This window comes from Vigna unguiculata, chromosome 4 (genome assembly GCF_037176805.1).
Source record: "Vigna unguiculata cultivar grain cowpea cultivar isolate G323 ecotype 2 chromosome 4, ASM3717680v1, whole genome shotgun sequence".
In the NCBI taxonomy this organism is placed as follows: domain Eukaryota; kingdom Viridiplantae; phylum Streptophyta; class Magnoliopsida; order Fabales; family Fabaceae; genus Vigna; species Vigna unguiculata.
Genome location: NC_140795.1, coordinates 23,696,309 through 23,719,814, shown reverse-complemented (window position 1 = coordinate 23,719,814; position 23,506 = coordinate 23,696,309). Strand labels below are relative to the sequence as shown.

General features: G+C 35.8%; 1 pseudogene; it reads left to right on the top strand.

Annotated features, from left to right (window-relative positions):
- The first annotated feature begins 1,402 nt into the window (after positions 1-1,402).
- LOC146886960 (uncharacterized) lies at positions 1,403-21,084 on the top strand (annotated as a pseudogene).
- Positions 21,085-23,506: the final 2,422 nt, after the last annotated feature.

The following is a 23,506-nucleotide window of genomic DNA, read 5'->3' as shown; positions in this document are numbered from 1 at the left end:
TAGAAAATAATGATTTTAAATCTACATGCATGCTAATCATATGAGTTAAAAGGTTTTTAAATAAAATTGAGACTTTACTTTGATTTTGTTTAGAAACTTTCATTTGATTAAATAAGTTTTTGCCAATAATTGAGACTTTAATTTGATTAGAGGTAATTACTTTAACTAAAATTAGTCAAGACTTTACTTTGATTAATTAAGTTTTCTATTTGGTAAAGAAACAAAGGAATAGACATGATTAGGCATAGTAAAATTAATTGAGACTGTACTTTGATTGAATTTACTATGGACAATCTAATAATTCTCACTTTTAATTGAGACTGTACTTTGATTAAAAGTGAGGATGCCAACAAATGAATTGAGTCTTTACATTGATTGATTTGTAAAACAACAACAATAATTAATTTAACAATAATCTCTAGATAACCAATGAAGAATCTTATTTAGAAAAAGCAGTGGAATTAACCTATTTACTATTATTGTGTTTACAATCTTCCGTGTCATTATCTTTGCATATCAAAACCCCCCTATTTTATAGTTGCTAGTTTTAATTGCATTTTTGAGAATCAAATATTTGAGATCAATTCCGTATTCGTTGTGAGACGACTCAGGGTTATCTTAACCCTAACTATTTTCTTCACTACAAACTGGCAATACTGAAGTTGCTAAAGTAGTGGTAATTTGATCGCCTAACGACAGCGATATCAAATTTGGCGCCGTTGCCGGGGAATACGGTTAGTATTTCTTTTATTTTGATTCTGTTTTTATTTATTTATTTTATTTTATTTTATTTTTATTTCATTTTTTTTTTATTTTTTATTTATTTTACGCATATACGTTTGATATAGTTTGTTATTTTGTAGTATCTAGTTTTCTGTTAATATATTCCAAGCAAAGTTCTATTTTTGTTTTGATTAAGAATTTCTTTTAAGAAATTTTTGAGACTAGTTTGGAAAACTCATTCTCGGAAAGACTTGGTATTTAAGTTGTCCATTGTGACACACCTCTCTTTCCTGGGAGTAGACCCAACGACATCTTAACTCATTTCTTTCTTGAAATCTTTCTCCAAAACAAGAATAGGAAGAAAAAAAAAACACACAGGGAAACACTTTCAGGTGGACTTGCATAGTGCATGACTCGGGCCAATCCGAGTCAATTTTATCAACTTGATTCAGAACTTGAAAGGAACTTGCGTAAATCACGTAGGAGACTTGAACTCAGGTGTTCTACTGAAGGAGCACCATCATCATCTGAACCTACCACTGAAAGTGTACCACTAGAATCACCTCCGGTGATTAACATATCTTCTGATCCATCACCTGAACCAGAAATTCAAGAAGATAGAATGGAAGAAAGAACAATAAGAGAGTTGGCTTCACCGGATGCAGCAATTACACAAAACATGTGCATCCAATATCCAGATGGAGAATGTGAGCTTAAGTCTGGGTTAATCCATCTTTTACCCAAATTCCATGGATTAGCAGGAGAAGACCCATACCATCACTTGAAGGAATTTCATGTTGTTTGTTCATCCATGAGACCTACGACAGTAACAGAGGAACATATCAAGCTTAAGGCTTTTCCATTCTCATTGCAAGATGCCGCTAAGAATTGGTTATACTGCCTCCCGCCAGGATCCATCAATACTTGGGAGACTCTGAAAAGATTATTTCTGGAAAAGTTTTTTCCAGCATCTAGAGTTGCTGCTATTCGCAAAGATATTTATGGGATAAGGCAACAAGAAAGAGAAAGTCTTCACGAGTATTGGGAAAGATTCAAAAAGTTATGTGCTTCATGTCCTCATCACCAAATAAACGAGCATCTCCTCATTCAATACTTTTATGAGGGATTGAGTATCATGGATAGACAAATGATAGATGCTGCAAGTGGAGGGTCATTGGTGGACAAAACGCCAACAAATGCAAGACAATTGATTGAAACTATGGCGTCGAACCATCAACAATTTTCCACAAGGAGTAATTCTATAACTCTATTGAAGGGAACCCATAGAGTAGAAGCTTCATATGTTGCAGATCACAAGAAATTAGAAGTTGGATGACTTAGCGGCCATGGTAAGGACCTTGACAGACTTACAGAAAAAGCCTATCCCTTCTACTTTATGTGGAATTTGTGCTTCTACTAATCATCCTACAGAGGCTTGTTCTATGTTAAAAGAGACAGGGACGTTAGACAATGAACAACCTCAGGCATATGCTGCAAACATCTATGGCAATAATATACCACCTCGGCAGCAATACAACCATGATTTGTCCTCCAACAAGTACAACCCAGATTGGAAGGAATATCCCAGCCAGAAATGGGGAAATCAACAGCCTCAACACCAACAAGTCTATGTTCCACCTCAACAGAGGCAACAACCACAACCAGCTGCAACCTGTGGTGATTCAAACATGGAAGCAATGATGAAAATGATGGCTGACATGATGAAGGGACAAATCAATGAGTTGAAACAGACGATGGAAGCAACCAATCAAAACTTGCAGAACCAGATTGGACAAATGGCAAATGAGTTAAATCAGATGAAGTCTCAACAAGGCTCGAGCAATTTGCCTGCACAAACTGTAATCAACCCGAGAAATGTAAGTGCTATTACTTTAAGATCGGGTAAGCAAATACAAGGTCTTGGGGATGCCCAAGAAGATGAAGATAAGGACAATGAAGTTGTACCTAATGATGAAAGAGGAAGATCAGATGAAGCAATACAAGCAACATCTGAAATGCCTGCACCCAGTGATAACTCCAGGTTGGTATCCCCTAATACTTTCTCTGAAAATCCTTCTCCTTATTCTCCTCCTCCTCCCTATCCAAACCGTTTGAAACCAAAAACTAAAAAGATGGAGGAGTTAGACAAAGAAATCTTGAATACTTTCAAGAAAGTGGAGATAAACATTCCTTTGTTGGATGCTGTTAGACAAATTCCTAAATACGCCAAGTTTCTCAAAGAATTATGTACACATAAAAGGCGTATTATGGACAAAGAGGTAGTGAACATGGGAAGAAATGTCTCTAGCTTAATTAAGAAGCCTGTAGTCAGAATGCCGCAAAAGTGTAAGGATCCAGGTATGTTTTCTGTTCCCTGCATTATAGGTAGTACTAAGTTTGACAATGCTATGTTAGATTTAGGAGCTTCCATTAATGTAATGCCTTTATCTGTTTTTACTTCACTTCATCTTGGACCTCTTAAGTCTACTGGTGTGGTCATTCAATTGGCCAACCGTAGCACAGTTAACCCTGCAGGTGTGCTAGAAGATGTGCTTGTCCGTGTGGACAAGTTAATTTTTGCTGCAGATTTCTATATCTTAGACATGAAGGATGATGAAGGAATGAGTTCAACCACAATCATCTTGGGAAGACCATTCATGATGACAGCACGTACCAAGATAGACGTGCATGCAGGATCCTTGACTATGGAGATAGGAGATGAGAAGGTGCAGTTCAACGTGCTAGAAGCCATGAAGCACCCAATTGAAGACAATTCTTTGTTTTGTATTGATTTATTGAGTAATGTAGTGAACAATTATGCTTTTGGACTTTTGGACGTTTTATCTGGTTTTTCTTCTTCTTTGGATTTTTCTTCTTCGAATGTTTCGGGCTCAATTTTAGACGAAAGAGAAAATTGTAAAACAGGTGATGTTGAGGACGCGGTGTCACTATTTGATACCTTTGTGGCGTCCAAGTGTGATGTTGAGGTGGCTGAAATTACCTTAGGCAATAAAATGTTGCCATCTGTGGAACAGCCACCCACTTTGGAGTTGAAACCTTTACCATCTCATTTGAAATATGTTTATCTTGAGAGGGATGGGAAACTCCCTGTTATTATATTTGCCTTGCTTACTGATGAGCAGGAACAAAAGCTATTGTAGGTTATCAAAGATCACAAGCGAGCAATAGGCTGGACTTTGGCAGATATTCCTGGTATTAGTCCTTCTTTCTGCATGCACAAAATACTCTTGGAGGAGGATGCTAAGCCAGTGAGGCAACCTCAGAGGAGACTGAATCCTCAGCTGATGGAGGTTGTGAAGAAAGAAGTCACCAAGTTGCTACAAGCAGGTATTATATATCCCATTTCTGACAGCACTTGGGTGAGTCCTGTACATGTGGTCCCTAAGAAATCTGGGATCACTGTGGTCAAGAATGAGAAGAACGAGTTGATTCCTACTCGTATTCAGAATAGCTGGAGGGTCTGTATTGATTATAGAAGACTAAACCAGGCCACCAGGAAGGACCACTTTCCTTTACCATTCATGGACCAGATGTTAGATCGATTGGCAGGTAAGTCTCATTACTGTTTTCTTGATGGATTCTCTGGGTATTTTCAGATTTGTATTGCCCCAGAGGATCAACATAAGACTACTTTTACTTGTCCATTCGGTACATATGCTTATAGGAAAATGCCATTTGGCCTTTGCAATGCTCCTGGAACATTTCAGCGATGTATGATGAGTATTTTTACAGATTTGTTGGAGCATTGTATTGAGGTTTTTATGGATGATTTTAGTGTATATGGTTCATCTTTTGATCACTGCTTGTCTAATCTTGCTAGAGTCTTGAGAGATGTGAAGAAACTAACCTTGTTCTAAATTTTGAAAAATGTCATTTTATGGTGGAACAAGGTATAGTTTTCGGTCACGTTGTTTCCAAGAATGGTATATCTGTAGATCCTGCTAAAATTGATATTATTTCACAATTGCCTTACCCCTCTTCTGTGAAAGAGGTTCGATCTTTTCTTGGACATGCAGGATTTTACAGGAGGTTTATCAAGGACTTCAGCAAGATAGCCAACCCTCTCTCCAACTTATTGCAAAAGGATATAGTATTTGACTTTGGAGAGAGGTGCAAAGATGCATTTGATACATTGAAAAAGGGGCTTACCACCACTCCTATCATCCAGCCACCTGACTGGACATTACCATTCGAGTTGATGTGTGATGCGTCAAACTTTGCAATAGGAGCGGTGCTTGCACAAAAAGATGGAAAGCTATCGCATGTGATATATTATGCTTCCAGAACATTGGACACAGCGCAGGCTAACTACACCACGACTGAGAAGGAATTATTGGCTGTTGTGTTTGCCTTGGACAAATTCAGACCGTATATACTTGGTTCCAAGGTAATTGTTTATACTGATCATGCAGCATTAAAATTCCTTCTGAAGAAAGCAGATTCGAAACCAAGGTTGATCAGATGGATGCTACTGCTCCAAGAGTTTGACATTGAGATTCTAGACAGAAGTGGAGCACATAACTTGGTAGCTGATCATCTTAGCAGGATTGAAAATGGAGAAGATAACATTCCTATTAAGGATGACTTTCCTGATGAAGTCCTCCTAGCATTGACTGCTGTGAAAGGTATGTTTCCTGAACCTTGGTTTGCTGACATTGTTAATTATTTGGTTGTTTCTGCTATTCCTCCTTCCTTCTCCAAATATGAAAGAATCAAGCTAAAAAGTGAGGCAAAGTACTATATCTGGGAAGACCCAATTTTATGGCGCATTGGTAGTGACCAAGTCATAAGGAGGTGTGTTCCAGATATCGAGATACCTCATGTGCTTGAGTTCTGTCATTCATCTCCTTTTGGTGGACATTATGGCACACAAAGAACAGGTAGGAAGGTGTTGGATTGTGGATTATATTGGCCTACTATTTTTAAAGATGCACAGAGGGTATATGAAAATTGTGAGCAGTGCCAAAGGGCAGCCAGATCCATTACAAGAAGGGATGAAATGCCTCAACAACCCATGCTGTATTGTGAGGTATTTGATATTTGGGGTATTGATTTTATAGGTCCTTTTCCTCCTTCTTTTGGGTTTTCTTATATTTTGCTTGCTGTAGACTATGTCTCCAAATGGGTGGAAGCCATAGCTACAAGGACTAATGATTCTCGAGTTGTTATGAGTTTTGTCAGGTCTAACATTTTCTGCAGATTTGGGATACCACGAGCCATCATCAGTGACCAGGGGACTCATTTCTGTAATAGGCTACTTGAGAACATGTTGAAGAAGTATGGGGTGACACATCGCATTGCTACACCATATCACCCCCAAACCAATGGATAAGCAGAGATCTCTAACAGAGAGATTAAAAAGATACTAGAGAAAGTAGTGAAGCCTAGTCGAAAGGATTGGGCCACAAGATTGGATGAAGCACTTTAGGCACACAGGACAGCCTACAAAACACCTATTGGTATGGCACCTTTCAGGGTGGTTTTTGGAAAGGCTTGTCATCTACCTGTGGAGATTGAACATCGGGCCTATTGGGCCGTGAAAGCATGCAACTTGGATTTGGAAGAAGCAGGAAATGAGCGAAAGCTTCAGTTGCAAGAACTAGAGGAGATTAGGCTAGCAGCCTATGAAAATTCAAAGTTCTACAAAGAGAAAACCAAGAAGTTCCATGACCAAAAGCTTGTGGCTAGAAAGGATTTCAAGGTAGGCCAGAAGGTGTTACTATACAAATCCAAGCTTGGTCACATGAGTGGTAAGTTGCGTTCTACTTGGGAAGGACCATACATTGTTACAGAAGTCTTCCCTTATGGAGCAGTGGAGATCAAGGAAGAATCTTCAGCAAGAACTTTTATAGTTAATGGGCATCGTCTTCGGATATTCAATGAAAATCAAGATATGTTGAACAAGACGATGGATGGGATGAACTTGACTTCTCCCTCATACCTTCCACCTTGAGGAGGTAAGTACACTTCATACTTTTTCTTTGCATTTTATACATATTGAATACATTGAGGACAATGCATGGATAAAGTGTGGGGGTGTGGGGAGATTTTCCCCCTTTTCTGTTTTCGTTTTCTATTTGTTTTGTTTTTCCTTTTCTAATTTTGTTTTCTGTTTGTTTTTATTAAAAAAAAAAGTTTTTGTTTTCAATAAAACATATTGACATTGGATTTTTGGATTTGATTCACTAATTGGAACGGTCATAATTCTGGGAAAATAAGAGTCATGTGCTATGAATGGATTGTTTCTGTGATTTACTGATTGAGTTGATTTGAGAGTTTCTGGAATAAATCTTTTGTGAAAGAGTTTTTGACCTTGTGAGTTTTGAGCTTTATTGTAAGGATGAACTACCATGTGTCATTCCTATTTTTCTTGTGTGATTTGCTCATGTCTTGTTGATACTCAAATGTTTAGCTTGATTCTGTTGTTTTGCATCTTAGGCAACATGCATGATTTGATATGACTGAGGCATTTCTTGTTTTTAACTACTTGGCCAAATAAGCTAACCATAGCATTGATCCATTGGTAACCCCTTGAGCTTAAACCTCTTTTTCTTGTTTTGAGCATATTGTTAAACCTTAAAAAGAAAAAGACCATGTTTGTCCTTAGGGAGAAAGAAGGAGCTAGTGGATTATGTTGAGATTGGTTGAGGAATAAAGTGTGGGGGTGAGTATTTCCCCCACAAAGTTGTAAAAATGGCAAAAAGGAAAATAATTGTTGATGACAGAGTTTTGAAATGAAAATGATTGCTGTCTGAAAAAGAGAAACAAAGGATAAAAGAGAAAAAAAAGAAGTAAGGATTGATTTTGAAACTATGCTCCATAATACTTTCTTCCCTACTATTTCAAAAACACACAAATCCTAAAGTTTTTCCTACCTTTGCCTTGGCCTCATTATAACCTGTTAAAAGTCCTCATGATTTTTGAATGCATGTTTTCTGAAAGCTGTGAATATTAGAGTTTTGCTAAGCATTGAGAGTGTTTACTTGCGTGGGTATTTTGAGTGAAAACACAAGCCAAAACACTTGAGCGAATCTTGGTGAGAAAATATATATTTAACTTGAGTGTTTCTCTTTCATATTTGATTATCTTGTAAACTCAAAAGATTAACTCATGTGTGAAAAACAAAATTTTATCCATTTGTTTGTGCATGACAACATGATTTATAGAAGATTGATTTGTTTCCATTTGTATTCATTTCTTTAATCCACTGAAAATATGGAATAAAAGACCTCAGAATAAAGTTTTGAAATTCTTCAATTTTGCCCAGGAGTGCAAAAGGATAAGTGTGGGTGTGTGATGAGTTCAAATTTTTGCCCTCATTTAATATTTAAATTTGGGGATTTAATTGAATTTTCTGTGCTTAAAGATTGATTTAATTAGGATTTGTGATTATTGGATTTATTGAGTAATTTTGGTAAAAGTGGCGTAAAAATTGATTTTAGTTGCATAAAATATTATTGGATATTCTAACGTTTGTTAATGCAGCTGGAATTTATTTTTGGTCAATTAATAGTGTGATTTTAAAATATTCAAAGTTACAAAATAAGTCCAAAATTAAGAAATTCTGAAAACGAATAAATCAGGAGCTAAATGCACCCCCAGATTTTATTTGCACACTCCTCCCTCAAGTGCACCACAAAAACCTGTTCTGCACCCCCAGTTTTCACTAAGTTGCACCCCTCCTACCACTTAAACTCCACTCAACCAGATTATGCCATGTGGCAATCCCCACCTCTTAAAATTAGCCAACCAGAACAAGCCACGTGTCATAATCCTACCCTCACCAAATTAACCAATCAGATTCTGCCACGTCATCATCTTCATCTCCCAAAACCCTAACCCTAATTTTCTCCTCTCCTTCCACCCTCCACGGCAGCCGCCGCCGCCAACCTTGCCGACCACCACGCACCACCATCTGCGCGAACCAGCGCCGTCACGCCGCAACCACCATGCCTCTCCATCTTCTCCATGGCAGCAGCGAACGCGAGCATCTACCAGCCGCGACCACCACGAATCTGCAGAACCTCCACACCTCCATTTTCTCTCCATCATCTTCTTCGTTCACGCCGGAAACAGCACCTGCAACGTGCAACCAGCATGACCAGTCGCGGCCGTCACAGATCTTTGCGCGAACCAGAACGCGCGAACCAGAACGCCATCGCAGCACCTCTTTTAGCTACCATTAACGTTGCAGAACCTCCATTACAGCAGAAATGCAGATCTGCACCGCACCATTGCACCTGCTCCAGCTCCGCATACCACCACCGCGAACCTTCTCCGCAGCGCATCCGCCAGCGCGACCTGCGCAGCTGCCACAACCACCTCCATCTCCATAGCAGCGAACACCACCACGCCGGAAATGAAACGCAACCTCTATAGCACGAGTTCCGCCATTTCCATTACAGCAGCGTCGCCGGAGGAGAAGAAGAAGAAGCCTGCCGCCATTGCCGTCACGAGGGAGGGAGGAGAGTGTGAAAGTGAAACCCTAATTCTGGAAAGTGTACTCTGCGCCACGTGTCAGCCTCTGATTGCACAGTCAAATTGGTCAAATTTGGTCAATTGGTCAACTCTGGTCAAACTGGTCAAACTCTGGTCAAATTCTGGTCAATTTTGTAAAAATGCTTAAATGCGAGGGGCAGAATTGGAAATTGGACAGGAATTAAGTTGCTAATTAATTAAATAAAAATAAAAGATTTTAGGAACTAACAGATAAAGCCCAAAGTCCAGTGGAAGCCTATATAAAGAGACTTAAGGGAGCAGAGAGACTGACAATTTACAACACACAACTTAAACACTTAGAACTCTCTGGTTTTGGAAAATACCGTCTCCACCACATCTCTCATTCTTTCTTTTATTTTCTTTCCTTCATATCATCATGTATTCCATCAAAGCCATGGAGGGCTAAGCTTTTAGGGTTGATTCCACTGTAATTTCTTAAATGGATTCTGAGGTTAGATGAATTTATATGTTTTGTTATATTGATTATTGTTGTGGTTTTTCTGTTTATCTATGTCCTTTGCTTCTTAATCGAATAGAAAATAATGATTTTAAATCTACATGCATGCTAATCATATGAGTTAAAAGGTTTTTAAATAAAATTGAGACTTTACTTTGATTTTGTTTAGAAACTTTCATTTGATTAAATAAGTTTTTGCCAATAATTGAGACTTTAATTTGATTAGAGGTAATTACTTTAACTAAAATTAGTCAAGACTTTACTTTGATTAATTAAGTTTTCTATTTGGTAAAGAAACAAAGGAATAGACATGATTAGGCATAGTAAAATTAATTGAGACTGTACTTTGATTGAATTTACTATGGACAATCTAATAATTCCCACTTTTAATTGAGACTGTACTTTGATTAAAAGTGAGGATGCCAACAAATGAATTGAGTCTTTACATTGATTGATTTGTAAAACAACAACAATAATTAATTTAACAATAATCTCTAGATAACCAATGAAGAATCTTATTTAGAAAAAGCAGTGGAATTAACCTATTTACTATTATTGTGTTTACAATCTTCCGTGTCATTATCTTTGCATATCAAACCCCCCTATTTTATAGTTGCTAGTTTTAATTGCATTTTTGAGAATCAAATATTTGAGATCAATTCCGTATTCGTTGTGAGACGACTCAGGGTTATCTTAACCCTAACTATTTTCTTCACTACAAACTGGCAATACTGAAGTTGCTAAAGTAGTGGTAATTTGATCGCCTAACGACAGCGATATCACACACACCATAGTGGCTCTTTTGTCTCTCATTTTTGTAACCTTATTTGACCTAGTTTCTAGAAGCTAGGGTTAGGTTTTTGTAGAGACATCCTTATGTATCTTTTATTTGCTTAGAGGCCCCTAAACTCTTCTATATAAGGGGTGCTCCTAGACATGTAAAAGGGTTGAACATTTTGGAGAAATTATACACTTTGTGTTTCAACCTTTTGTGAGAGCATTCCTCCTTAGGGAGTGGAGTTCTTTCAAGCCTTATCTTGCCTTGGCAAGTGGCGGCATACACCACTCATCTTCAAGGTTGTCATGGCTTCTTCTAGCCTAGCCTTGTAGTGGCGTGAATCCTCCATTCCTCCCATTTCCCTTGCTTTTCATTTTATGTTTCTTTACTCTTCTTGGTTTATATTGTTTCTATTATATGTTTTTTCTTTTTGATTTCTTACTCCCCATCAATCCATTCTCCTCCTCTCTAGAACCTTGGAAAGGAACCTTCACATCTAGATAGCTTGCTATCTTAATGTCCAGTGGGGATTTCCTTGGTTTTCTTAATCAACTCACACCATATTCAATAATCTTAAAAGAAAACAACATAATCCTTCATCAATTAATGGGGCATTTTGGGCCAAACAAGACTTTGGAAGTCTTGAAAGAACACTTCTATTGGCCTCACATGAGGAAGCATGTAGATAGGCATTGCAAAGGTTGCATAGCATGCATGAAAGCCAAGTCTAGAGTCCAACCCCATGGTCTTTACACCCCCTTGCCTATCCCTTCCAAGCCTTGGGTTGACATTTCTATGGATTTTGTCTTAGGCCTCCCAAGGACCAAAAAAGGTAGGGATTCCATTTTTGTAGTGGTGGATAGGTTCTCTAAGATGGCCCATTTCATTCCTGGCCATAAGATTGATGATGCAACTTATATTGCAAATCTTTTCTTCAAGGAAGTGGTAAGACTACATGGCCTACCTAGGTCCATTGTAAGTGATAGGGACTCCAAATTCCTAAGCCATTTTTGGAGAACCTTGTGGGGTAAACTTGGCACCAAGCTTCTTTTCTCCACCACTTGTCATCCCCAAAGTGATGGCCAAACCGAGGTGGTTAATAGAACCCTAGGGCAAATGCTAAGATGTATGATAGTGCAAAACATTAGAGAGTGGGAGGAACTTCTTCCCCACAAAGAGTTTGCCTACAATAGGGTTGTGCATTCCACTACTTCTCATTCCCCTTTTGAGGTTGTGAATGGGTTCAATCCCCTAACTCCCTTAGACCTTCTTCCCCTACCCACTCATGAGGCATAAACTTGCCAAGATGGTGAGGCCAAAGCCAAGTACATCCAAGACTTGCATTCACAAGTCAAGGAAACCATTGAGTGGAGAGTTAAAAAACAACAAGAGGATGGTAATAAGGGAAGAAAGGAAGTCATCTTCCAAGAGGGAGATTGGGTTTGGCTTCATTTGAGAAAGGAGAGGTTCCCTACTCAAAGGAAGTCTAAGCTCCTCCCTAGAGGGGATGGCCCCTTTCAAGTCATTAGGAGAATTAACAACAATGCTTATGAGTTAGACTTACCCCCAAGCTACAACATAAATAACTCATTTAATGTTTGTGACCTTTCTCCTTTTGATGTAAGGTTTAAGAATTCGTGGTCGAATTCTCTCCAAGAAGGGGAGGATGATGAAGGCATGACCACCTTCTTAGAAACTCCCTCAAGAAGGATCACTAGAAGCATGTCTAGAGGGGAGTCTTCTATTCCATCACCTTTATCTTTGTTTTGCATTACTTTAGTTTGAATTCCCTAAGTTGGTTTCTAGTTGATTTATTTTGGTTGACTGGTTGACTTTGATCCAAAGTTGACCTTTGACCAAGATTAGATTAACTTAAACCAACATGCTAATCCTTGTTTGTCTTGTTTTGTAGGTAATTAAGAGAAAGTAGAGCATGGCTAGGTGGCACTTGGTGATTGGAGCACTTGGATGAAGTGGAAGAGAGAGGAAAGCAAAAAGCATAAAGCAAAAGCAAAAGTAGACATGTACCTTGTCTCCTTTGGCCTTTGTGGTTTATGCCTTAGAAGGTCACTTGGTCTCCTTCCTCTGTTGGCCTAGAATCCTCATGGGAATGCCTCCACCAATCATCTCCCTTCACTTGGCCAAGACTCACTCTCACATTAGGTTTAAGGTTTGCTAGTTAATCCTTTTTCATGTTTTTGTATTTGCTTAAGGACCCCTATGAACTCCTATTTAAAGGGTGCTCCTTGTCTTGTAAAAGGGTTGATCATTTTGTTATAAACTTTGTACATTCCACCACCAATTTTCGTGAGCACTCCTTCCTAGAAGTGAACTCACCTTTGCCTTATCTTGCTTGCAAGTGGCGGCACCATCACTCATCTCTAGGGCTTAGTTGGCTTAGATCCCCCCCTATGAGTGGCGTGCTTCTTCCATTCTTCATCTTCTATGCTTTCCATTTTTATTGTTTCTTCTTTCATTTTGCTCTTTAGTGTTGTTATTGCTATGTGTGTTTAAGCTTGAATCCAACTCTTTTCTTCCTTTCATGAGCTTGAGAAATGAACCTTCACATCTAGATAGCATGCTATCTTAATGTCCAGTGGGAATTTTCAAAAAGCTTTCTTAAACAACTTCACCATATTCATAACTCTAAACGGAAACAAGATAATCCTTCATCACATGCTTAAAAAGACTAAGCATGTTTAGAAAGGAAGTTCACTAATCCTTCATCCCTTTCATTTGTGTTTGTTATTTTTAATTCCCTAAGTTAACTTAGTTGAATCAACTTTAGTTGACTTGTTGACCTTTAACTAGGTTTGACTTATTGACTATAGTTGACTTGACTTAAGCCAACATGCTAATCCATGTTTATTTGCTTTGTAGGTTAATTAGGAGTAAGAAAGCAATGCCAGTGGAAAGGAACCTTCACATCTAGATAGCTTGCTATCTTCATGTCCAGTGGGCATTTCCTTGAGTTTTCTTTAAACAACTGTTCACCATATTCATAATCTGAAAAGGAAACAAGTTAATCCTTCATCATTTGGTATCTAGAGCCTAGGTTATCTTGAATATGGTGTTTTTCATGTGGTAACCTAGTCTTGTTATAGCTATCTTTGTATGGTTCAAATGCACTTCCATTACACACAAAAACAGTGCGGGTAGAAAATGTGACGATTTTAAAACATTAAACTGCACCAGCTCAGCGGTCAAAAAATTACATTTTTGGTGTCAAAAGAAAGCCCTTTGAGTCTAGTTTCCAGAAAAAAAGAAAGAACCAACGCATTTGGAGTTTTGTGGAGAGAATTTGACCACAAATTCTTTAAGCCTTTATAGATGGAGCTTGACTTGATTTGGGGGAGGTTTTGCGCCTCCTTTTTATGAGATCTTGTTCCATCTTTTCTAAGGGTACTACCCCTAGCTTTGGTTAGGCCATCCCTCTTTTCTATACAACTCTTCTTCTCATGCAAGAGAAGGAAGAATGGTGATGTCCATCTTGCTTTGGAAATATTTTTTTAGAGGCAAGTAACACTTTGGAGGTAACTTGCTCTTTTTCTTTTTCATCTTTTCTCTTATCGTTCACTTTATTTTGGTCCTCATTTTCTTGATTGGGTAAGAGAGGTAGGAATGTGAACTTCTTGCCTTGGAAGGGGAAAGCATAGGTGTTAGCATGGCCATCATAAAATATTTTTCTATCAAATTGCCATGGCCTACCTAACAAAATATTTGTTTCTTCTATAGGCACAAAATCACATAACACCTCATCTTTAAAATTTCCAATTGAAAAGTTAATGAGGAGTTGTTGAGTTACTTTAATGTCTTTTTTCTTAATCCATGATAGCTTGTAGGGCTTGGCATGAGGGATAGTTTTCAAGCCAAGCTTGTCCACAACCCTTGTGCTAGCCACATTTACACAACTTCCATTATCTATGAGGAGGGGACATAGTTTGTCTTTGATATGCCACCTTGAATGAAAAAGGTTTTGCCTTTGAGAAGGGTCATGTTCCTTGGAAACTTATTTTAGTTGGTGCCTTATCATTAACAATCCACCTTCAAGGGGTTTAATCCTTTCACTTGAAGAAGAAGTGTGGGAAGAAGTACTTTTGGGGGAAGGGGGAGAAGAATGTTCACTCTCTACTTCTTTTTTAAGGTTTAAGGCCATGGTTCTTTTGGTAGGACAATTTGAAGCTATGTGCCCATATCCCAAACACTTAAAACATTTTATAGAACGTGTCCATGTACCTTGAGAAAAATTAGGAGTTTCATTAGAAGGCCTAAACTAATTAGTCTTAGGAGGTGGGTCTTGGGAACTCTTGGGTGGTGATTTATCATGTTTTCTTTCTTTATCTTTCCAAGTACTAGAATAGTAGTCATTGTATGAACCACTCCTTTTGGCCTCTTTTTTCTTTTGCAATTGAGTTTCAACTTTGGTAGCCAAATGTAAAACTTTGTCAAGAGAGGAGTACTTATATAACTCTACTAAATCTTGTATGTCCCTCCTTAACCCACTCACAAATCTAGCTACCTTTTCCTCTTCACTTTCAAATTGGAGTCCTACTTTTAGAAGCATGGAGTCCATCAACTTGTAATATTCATGATGAGTACGTATTTTTGCCCTCATTTAATGTTTAATTCTGGGTATTTAATTGAATTTGTGTGCCTAAAGAGTGATTTAATTGATAATTTTGATAATTAGGTTTTTTGAGCTTGTGTGATAAAAATGTCTTAAAAAGTGATTTTTAGCTGCATAAATTATTTTTGGATATTTTAACGTTTGTTGATGCAGCTGAAGTTAAGTTTTAAGCTCATTTAGAGGTGTGGAAATAAATTGATTAAAGCTTCATGACACCTTAAAGATAAATCAAAGAATAAGAAATTATCAAAAGCACAAAAATTCAGGCCAAGCATTACATGAAGACGGCAAGAAAAAGCAATGGAATCAATCTATTTTCTTTTCTATTGTTTTTATCTCTTTTTATCTTTTAAATTTTATTTCTATCTTTGTTTATCTGAATCCCCTATATTTTTTATTTTGTTTGACTAACCGCTTTGTATAGTTTTATAAGAACTAATTTGTTAAAAATCAATTCTGTGTTCGTTGGGAGACGACTTTGGGTTACTTTACCCTTACTATTTTGTTGACTACTTTCTTAACAATACTGAAGTTGTTATAGAGAATTAGTATTAATTTGAACGCGTCAACGACAGCGTTATCAAATTTGGCGCCGTTGCCGGGGAACACGGTTAGAATTTTTATCATTTTAGTTCTTATTTTTATTTTTATTCTTTTGATTTTATTTTTTTATTTTTGATTTTTATTTTTTGTTTATAACATTTTCTTTTCTCAATTTCTGTCCTAAGATTTTTTTTTTCTTTAGTTATTTTATTTTATTTAGTTATTTTTTTTAAGCATAGTTTTTGTTTGAGGAATTTTGTTGGGAAATTTGTGAAACTAGTTGGGAAAAACTTTGGCTAAGGAAAGACAAGGTACTTAAGTTGTCCATTGAGACGCACCTCTCTTTCCTGGAAGTCTACTCAACAAGCTTTCAACTTATTTCTTTTCAGAAAACCTCTTTCAAAAATGCAAAATAGTTTTTCATATGAAAATAATCAACAGTGTGATTTTCAAGTGAATTATGATTACTATCCACAGCAACCACGTGATTCATATGATTATCAGCAACAAATTGTCACACCTACTTCTGCACCTGATACAAGTGGGTTAACTTTACGACAATTTAATGATATATATCCTAGATCATCTTTTTTGGGATATGAGCAACAACCATATTCTGAGTGTCCACCTCAGCAACCATATGCTCCAAATAGTGTTCAGCAACAATATGTACCACCACAGCAAGTTGAAGCAACCAATGGACCATCCTAGAGGGAAGTTATGATATTAATGGGTGAAGTTATAGAGAAATTAGAGTCCATAGATGAAAGGTTGCGAGTTGATCAATGATGTAGAAATATTGAGCAAGAGTGGTATGAAAATAAGCAAATATTGTCTGATATGTTGAGGGATGCAAGTAAGAACAACTTCATAGAATTACTTGTAACTGTTAATACTACCCCTCAACACTATCAGATATTTCCTGAAAATCCAGATTTTAACAAACTTCGTCATGAAATCAAAGATGTGCTTCTGAAGTTGGCCATCAGAGCTGAACAAATGTCTGAAGATTTGAGTCAGCTAATGAATGATGCAGTGAGAAAGGTCACTTTGGAAGATATGATGAATATGATGACTGAAATGATGAAGATGAATCAGACAGATCAAAAAGAGATGATGAATGCCGCCAAACAAAGCTTGCAGAGTCAGTCTGAAAAACCAATGGTGGAGTCATATCACATTGATATATCTACTGATGGATATAATAATTGTCATAGTAATATGTCTACTGATGGACATATTAAGGATTTTGCTGAAGTTGATGAAGAAATTAAAGATTCTCACACAAACATATCTACTGATGGATATGTTGACGATGCTCAATGTGAATATAAAGTTGTACCCGTTGATGAGGATATGAGTATAAATGATCATTTTCAAGAGCAAAGTTGTGAGAACAATACAATGGAGGAACCAAGTGCAGTTGAAGAGCCTACATTATTCGAAGATGCAGCTGAAGCATCTACTATTGCAACTGGCTTGGTTAATGATGAAGCAGCAGAGTCAACAACACCAGGTGAAAAATTTTGCTCAGAAGATAAAATTATGAGGATTACTGATGATCCATTTAACCATCTGAATGCACCTGATGATGCTCAAGTTGAGTTGAAGCCACACACTCCACACATCAAGTTTGTTGATGTGAATGATGCAAATAAGTTTTCAGTGGTTATCTTTGTTGACATGGCTGCAGAAAAAGAAGAAAGGTTGCTACAACAGGTAAAAAGCTTAGATTCAAATTCTTTTGAAATCATTGTTGATAGAAAAGTTAATTTGCATGCATGTTTGTTTTTTGTTTCTGTTTTTAATTTTAAAAATATTAAAAAATTTTCAAAAATATGTGTTTTTGTTTTCTTTAATAAAATTGTACAAGCTGACTTGTACTTTATAAAATTAAAGAAAATAAATTTTGACATATGGCCAGATTGAGCCAGAAATCAAAAAAAAATTTCTGTTTCCTCCCCAAAATAAGTCCATCAAGGACAGTTTTTTTTTTTTGAAATAAGTGAGGGGGAGACAAACTGTAGCTAGGATTTTTTTTTCTTTTTTTATGTTTTTCAATTTTTTGTTTTTGTTTTCATTTAAAAAGAAAAAAAATTGTGATTTCTTTTTGAGAAAATTGTGAAAGTATTAACTTTTTACTAAGGGAAACTTTTAAACAATATGTCTCATAAGAAATCCACAAAAATATTTCCCTGCTTTCAATAAAACATATTGACATTGGATTTTGGGATTTGATTCAATAATTGGGATGATCATAATTCGGGAAAAATAAAAGTCATGTTGATATGAGTGGATTGTTTCTATGATTTGCTAATTGAGTTGATTTGAGAATTTCTTAATTAAATCTTTTGTGAAAGAATTTGACCTTGTGAGTCTTGAGCTTTAATGTAAAGGATGGACCGCCATGTGCCATTCCTATATTTTTTCTTGAGTGACTTGCTCATGTTTGTTTATACTTAAATGTTTAGCTTGACTCTTTTGTTTTGCATCTTAGGTGAATATGCATGATTTGATATGACTGAGGCATTTTTTGTTTTAGCTACTTGGCCAAATAAGCCCACCTTGATATTAATCCATTGGTAGCCCCTTTGAGCTTTAAACCTCTTTTTCTTGTTTTAAGCCTATTGCATAACCTTGAAAAGAAAAAGACCATATTCTACCTTAGGAAGAAAGAAGGAGCTAATGGATTATGTTCAGGAATGGTTGAGGAATAAAGTGTGTGGGTGAGTACCTCACCCACAAATTAATAAAAATGGCAAAAGGAAAAATTATTGATGAAAAAGTGTTGAAATAATTGCTTTCTAAAAGAAAGAGAGAGCAACAAAGCAATAAACGAAAAGGAGTTGTTTTTGAAATTATGCTCCATTATCTTTCTATATTTTAATTTCAAAATCCCAAAAATCTTAAATTTTTTCCTACCTTTGCCTTAGCCCCATTATAACCTGTGAAAAGTCCTCATGATCTTTGAATGCATATTTTCTGAAAGTTTGTGAATATTAGAGTCTTGTTAAGTATTATGAGAGTTTACTTACATGAGTATTTTGAGTGAAAACACAAGCCAAAACACTTGAGAGAATTTTGGTGAGAAAATACACATTTAACTTGAGTGCTTTCTTTTATAATTGATTGTCTTGTGAATTCAAAAGATTAACTCATGTGTGAAAAATAGAACCTTTCTATTTGTATATACATGATAATTTGATCTCTAGAGTATTGATTTGTCTCCAGTGATGTTCATTCCTTTGATCCAGTGTTGATGTGAAAAAAATACCTCAGATTAAGTTTTGAAATTGTTTGATTTTGCCCAGGAGTGCAAAAGGATAAGTGTGTGGGTATGATGAGGACGTATTTTTGCCCTCATTTAATGTTTAATTCTGGGTATTTAATTGAATTTGTGTGCCTAAAGAGTGATTTAATTGATAATTTTGATAATTAGGTTGTTTGAGCTTGTGTGATAAAAATGTCTTAAAAAGTGATTTTTAGCTGCATAAATTATTTTTGGATATTTTAATGTTTGTTGATGCAGCTGAAGTTAAGTTTTAAGCTCATTTAGAGGTGTGGAAATAAATTGATTAAAGCTTCATGACACCTTAAAGATAAATCAAAGAATAAGAAATTATCAAAAGCACAAAAATTCAGGCCAAGCATTACATGAAGACGGCAAGAAAAAGCAATGGAATCAATCTATTTTCTTTTCTATTGTTTTTATTTCTTTTTATCTTTTAAATTTTATTTCTATCTTTGTTTATCTGAATCCCCTATATTTTTTATTTTGTTTGACTAACCGCTTTGTATAGTTTTATAAGAACTAATTTGTTAAAAATCAATTCTGTGTTCGTTGGGAGACGACTTTGGGTTACTTTACCCTTACTATTTTGTTGACTACTTTCTTAACAATACTGAAGTTGTTATAGATAAGTAGTATTAATTTGAACGCGTCAACGACAGCGTTATCAAATTTGTGCATAAATTATTTTTGGATATTTTAACGTTTGTTGATGCAGCTGAAGTTAAGTTTTAAGCTCATTTAGAGGTGTGGAAATAAATTGATTAAAGCTTCATGACACCTTAAAGATAAATCAAAGAATAAGAAATTATCAAAAGCACAAAAATTCAGGCCAAGCATTACATGAAGACGGCAAGAAAAGCTTGAAAAAGTGAAGAAGTTTGGCTAAACCAAGAAGAGAGGAAAGAAAAATTGGACCTTGCGGTTTTCTTTATCTTTATGATAGAAGATAATTTGGGTTACTTTACCCTTACTATTTTGTTGACTACTTTCTTAACAATAGTGAAGTTGTTATAGATAAGTAGTATTAATTTGAACGCGTCAACGACAGTGTTATCAATTCATTCCCACACATGGACCCTTGTTGAAGCCTTTGGAGCTTCAAAAGAGTCTCCCTCCTACAGTAGGAAGGAACAAATCTAGCGCGCATCAAATTTTTAAGGTTCCTGCAAGAAGTCGCGAGTGACTCTTGGTTAATATTGTCCACACATAATTGATGCCACCAAGTCATGGCATAATCCTCAAACTCTAAGACTACCAAATCTACTTGCTTTTGATCACTAACTACATGAATGGTAAAAATTTTGTCCACTTTTTGTTCCCACTAGTACATTATAGAGCTTTTACATCGCAGTATATGCCTCGGTTCCTGCGGACCCGCTGCATATAAGCACACGGTGGTAGTTTTGTAATTAAATTCATCTTTTATGCCTCGGTTGTCATACTAACTAAGGCATATGCCTAAAAAAAATTTTGACTCACGCGTTGACCCATAAATTAATTAATTAATTTATTTTCTTGAAGTAATATGCCTCGATTCTCTTTTAACCGAGGCAATAGAGACAAGTAAAAATTTTGACCACAGCGTTGACCCATAATTTGAATTTTTTTTTACTGAAGCAATATGCCTCGGTTCTCTAATAACCGAGGCAGTAGTGAGAGAATAGGCCTTGGGCGAGTGCCTACTCGAGGCAGTAAGGATACAATATGCCTCGGTTTCGAATAACCGAGGCAGTATCCCTTCGTAGGGTTAAAAAACCCCAATTTCTTCATTATGCAGCGACCTTCTCCGATTTCTTCTGCGAGCCTTCAACATCTCCGGCCAGCCTTCATCTTCTCCAACGACCAACGCCACCGTCCCGCACAGCTCCCACCCTCCAGCACACCTCCAACGCACAGCTCCCACCATTCTGCACACCTCCGACGCTCCAAGCTATCGTTTCGTCGCTTGCACCGCACCGTTGCGGCTTCTTCTTCTTCTTCGACCAACCACCACCATCACATCACTGTTGAGGAGTCGTGCACTGTCACCGGAGCCGCTACGTGTTCTTCGAGCAACCATCACCTACGTCCACTACGATTCTGTTCAGTCTGCCTGCATCGCCACTGCACGCACCTCGAGGAGGTTCTTCCGGTGCCGCTGCTGATGAGTGCGTATTTTTGCCCTCAGTCAGTGTTTAATTCTGGGTATTTAATTGAATTTGTGTGTTTAAAGATTGATTTAATTGGAATTTCCTATAATTGGGTTTATTGAGCATGAGGTACAAAAGCATGTTAAAAATAGCTTTTTAGTTGCATAAATTTTCTTTGGATATTTTGAAGTGTGTTAATGCAGTTGCAGCTAAGTTGAGCTCATGGAGGTGTGGAAATAAATTGATTAAAGCTTCATGATACCTTAAAGATAAATCCAAGAATAGGAAATTATCAAAATCACAAAAATCCAAGCCAAGCATTCCATGAAGACGACAAGAAAAGCTTGAAAAAGTGAAGAAATTTGGCTGAGCCAAGAAGAGAGCAACAAAAAATTGGACCTTGCGATTTTCTTTATCTTTATGATAGAAGATAATTTGGGAAAAATATATCTTAGATATTTTATTTGATATTTTTAAATAATTATCTTATTTAATTATATCATAAAATATTAAAAGATAATAACTACCAAATCTTTTTAAATATCACAAGATCTTCTTGAATCTTTTTAGTTCCACAACAAACAAAAATATCTTGAAGATATTGAATTATTTAGAAGATAATTTACAGAGATTGCAAAAGGTTGATTTGGAAAATTAATACAAATACTAATTGGTGATAATTTATCATATATCTTTAATTAATTAATTAATTTAATTATATTACATATTGATATTATCAACCAATTATATTTGTCAAATAGTCTATATCTCTCCAAATATTTTTAAATATTTATCTTTATCTTTATTTTAAAAGATATTTGAGAGAGTTTAGCAACATAAAAGCCTAGTCCAATTCCTATATAAAGAGACCAAAGGAGAAGCAGAAAGAACAAGCTCGGGACTTCGGAATTTAGGAACCCTTAGGGGGACCTAATTTCTTTCTCTCTTTTCTTCTCTCTATTCTTCTTTTTATTTTGTATTCCATGGATTGCTAAACTTCTTGGGTTGATTCCATTGTAATTTCATTATGGATTTTGAGGTTAGAATGAAATAATTTCTTTGTTCTTTTTTATTATTGTTGAGGTTTTAATTCATCTATGTCTTTTATCTTTGAATCACGTAAAAAGTAATGATTTTAAATCTATATGCATGTTGATCATATGAGTTCAAAGGTTTTTAAATTTAATTGAAACTTTACTTTGATTTTATTTAAAAACTTTCATGTGATTGAATGAGTTTTTACCAATAATTGAGACTTTACTTTGATTAAAGGTATTTACTCTAACTAAAATTAATTGAGACTTTACTTTGATTAATTAAGCTTTTTATTTGATGAGGAGATAAAAGACTAGACATGATTAGGCATACTAAATTTGATTGAGACTGTACTTTGGTTGAATTTACCGTGGATAATCTAAAAGTTCTCACTTTTAATTGAGACTATACTTTGGTTAAAAGTGAGAACGCCAACAAATTAATTGAGACTTTACATTGATTAATTTGTAAATCTATAATAATAATTAATCGAGCAATAATCTTTAGATAACCGATGATGAAGCTATTTTGAAAAAGTAATGGAATCAATCTATTTTCTTTACTATTGTTTATATCTTATTTTATCTTCTTATCTTTATCCTTCATATTTTTATAATTTTATTTGACTAACTCTTGTATAGTTTTATAAGAACTAATTTGTTAAAAATCAATTCCGTGTTCGTTGGGAGACGACTTTGGGTTACTTTACCCTTACTATTTTGTTGACTACTTTCTTAACAATACTGAAGTTGTTATAGATAAGTAGTATTAATTTGATCGCGTCAACGACAGCGTTATCAAATTTGGCGCCGTTGCCGGGGAACACGGTTAGAATTTTTATCATTTTAGTTCTTATTTTTATTTTATTCTTTTGATTTTATTTTTTTTATTTTTATTTTTATTCTTTTGATTTTATTTTTTATTTATTTTTTTTTGTTTATCACTAACATTTTCTTTTCTCAATTTTTGTTCTAACATTTTTTTTATTTTCTTTAGTTATTTTATTTTATTTTATTTAGTTATTTTTTTTAAGCATAATTTTTGTTTGAGGAATTTTGTTGGGAAATTTGTGAAACTAGTTGGGAAAAACTTTGGCTAAGGAAAGATAAGGTACTTAAGTTGTCCATTGAGACGCACCTCTCTTTCCTGGAAGTCTACTCAACAAGCTTTCAACTTATTTCTTTTCAAAAAACCTCTATAAAAAAATGCAAAATAATTTTTCATATGAAAATAATCAAGAGTGTGATTTTCAAGTGAATTATGATTACTATCCACAGCAACCATGTGATTCATATGATTATCAGCAACAAATTGTCACACCTACTTCTGCACCTGATATAAGTGGGTTAACTTTACGACAATTTAATGATCTATATCCTAGATTATCTTTTTTGGGATATGA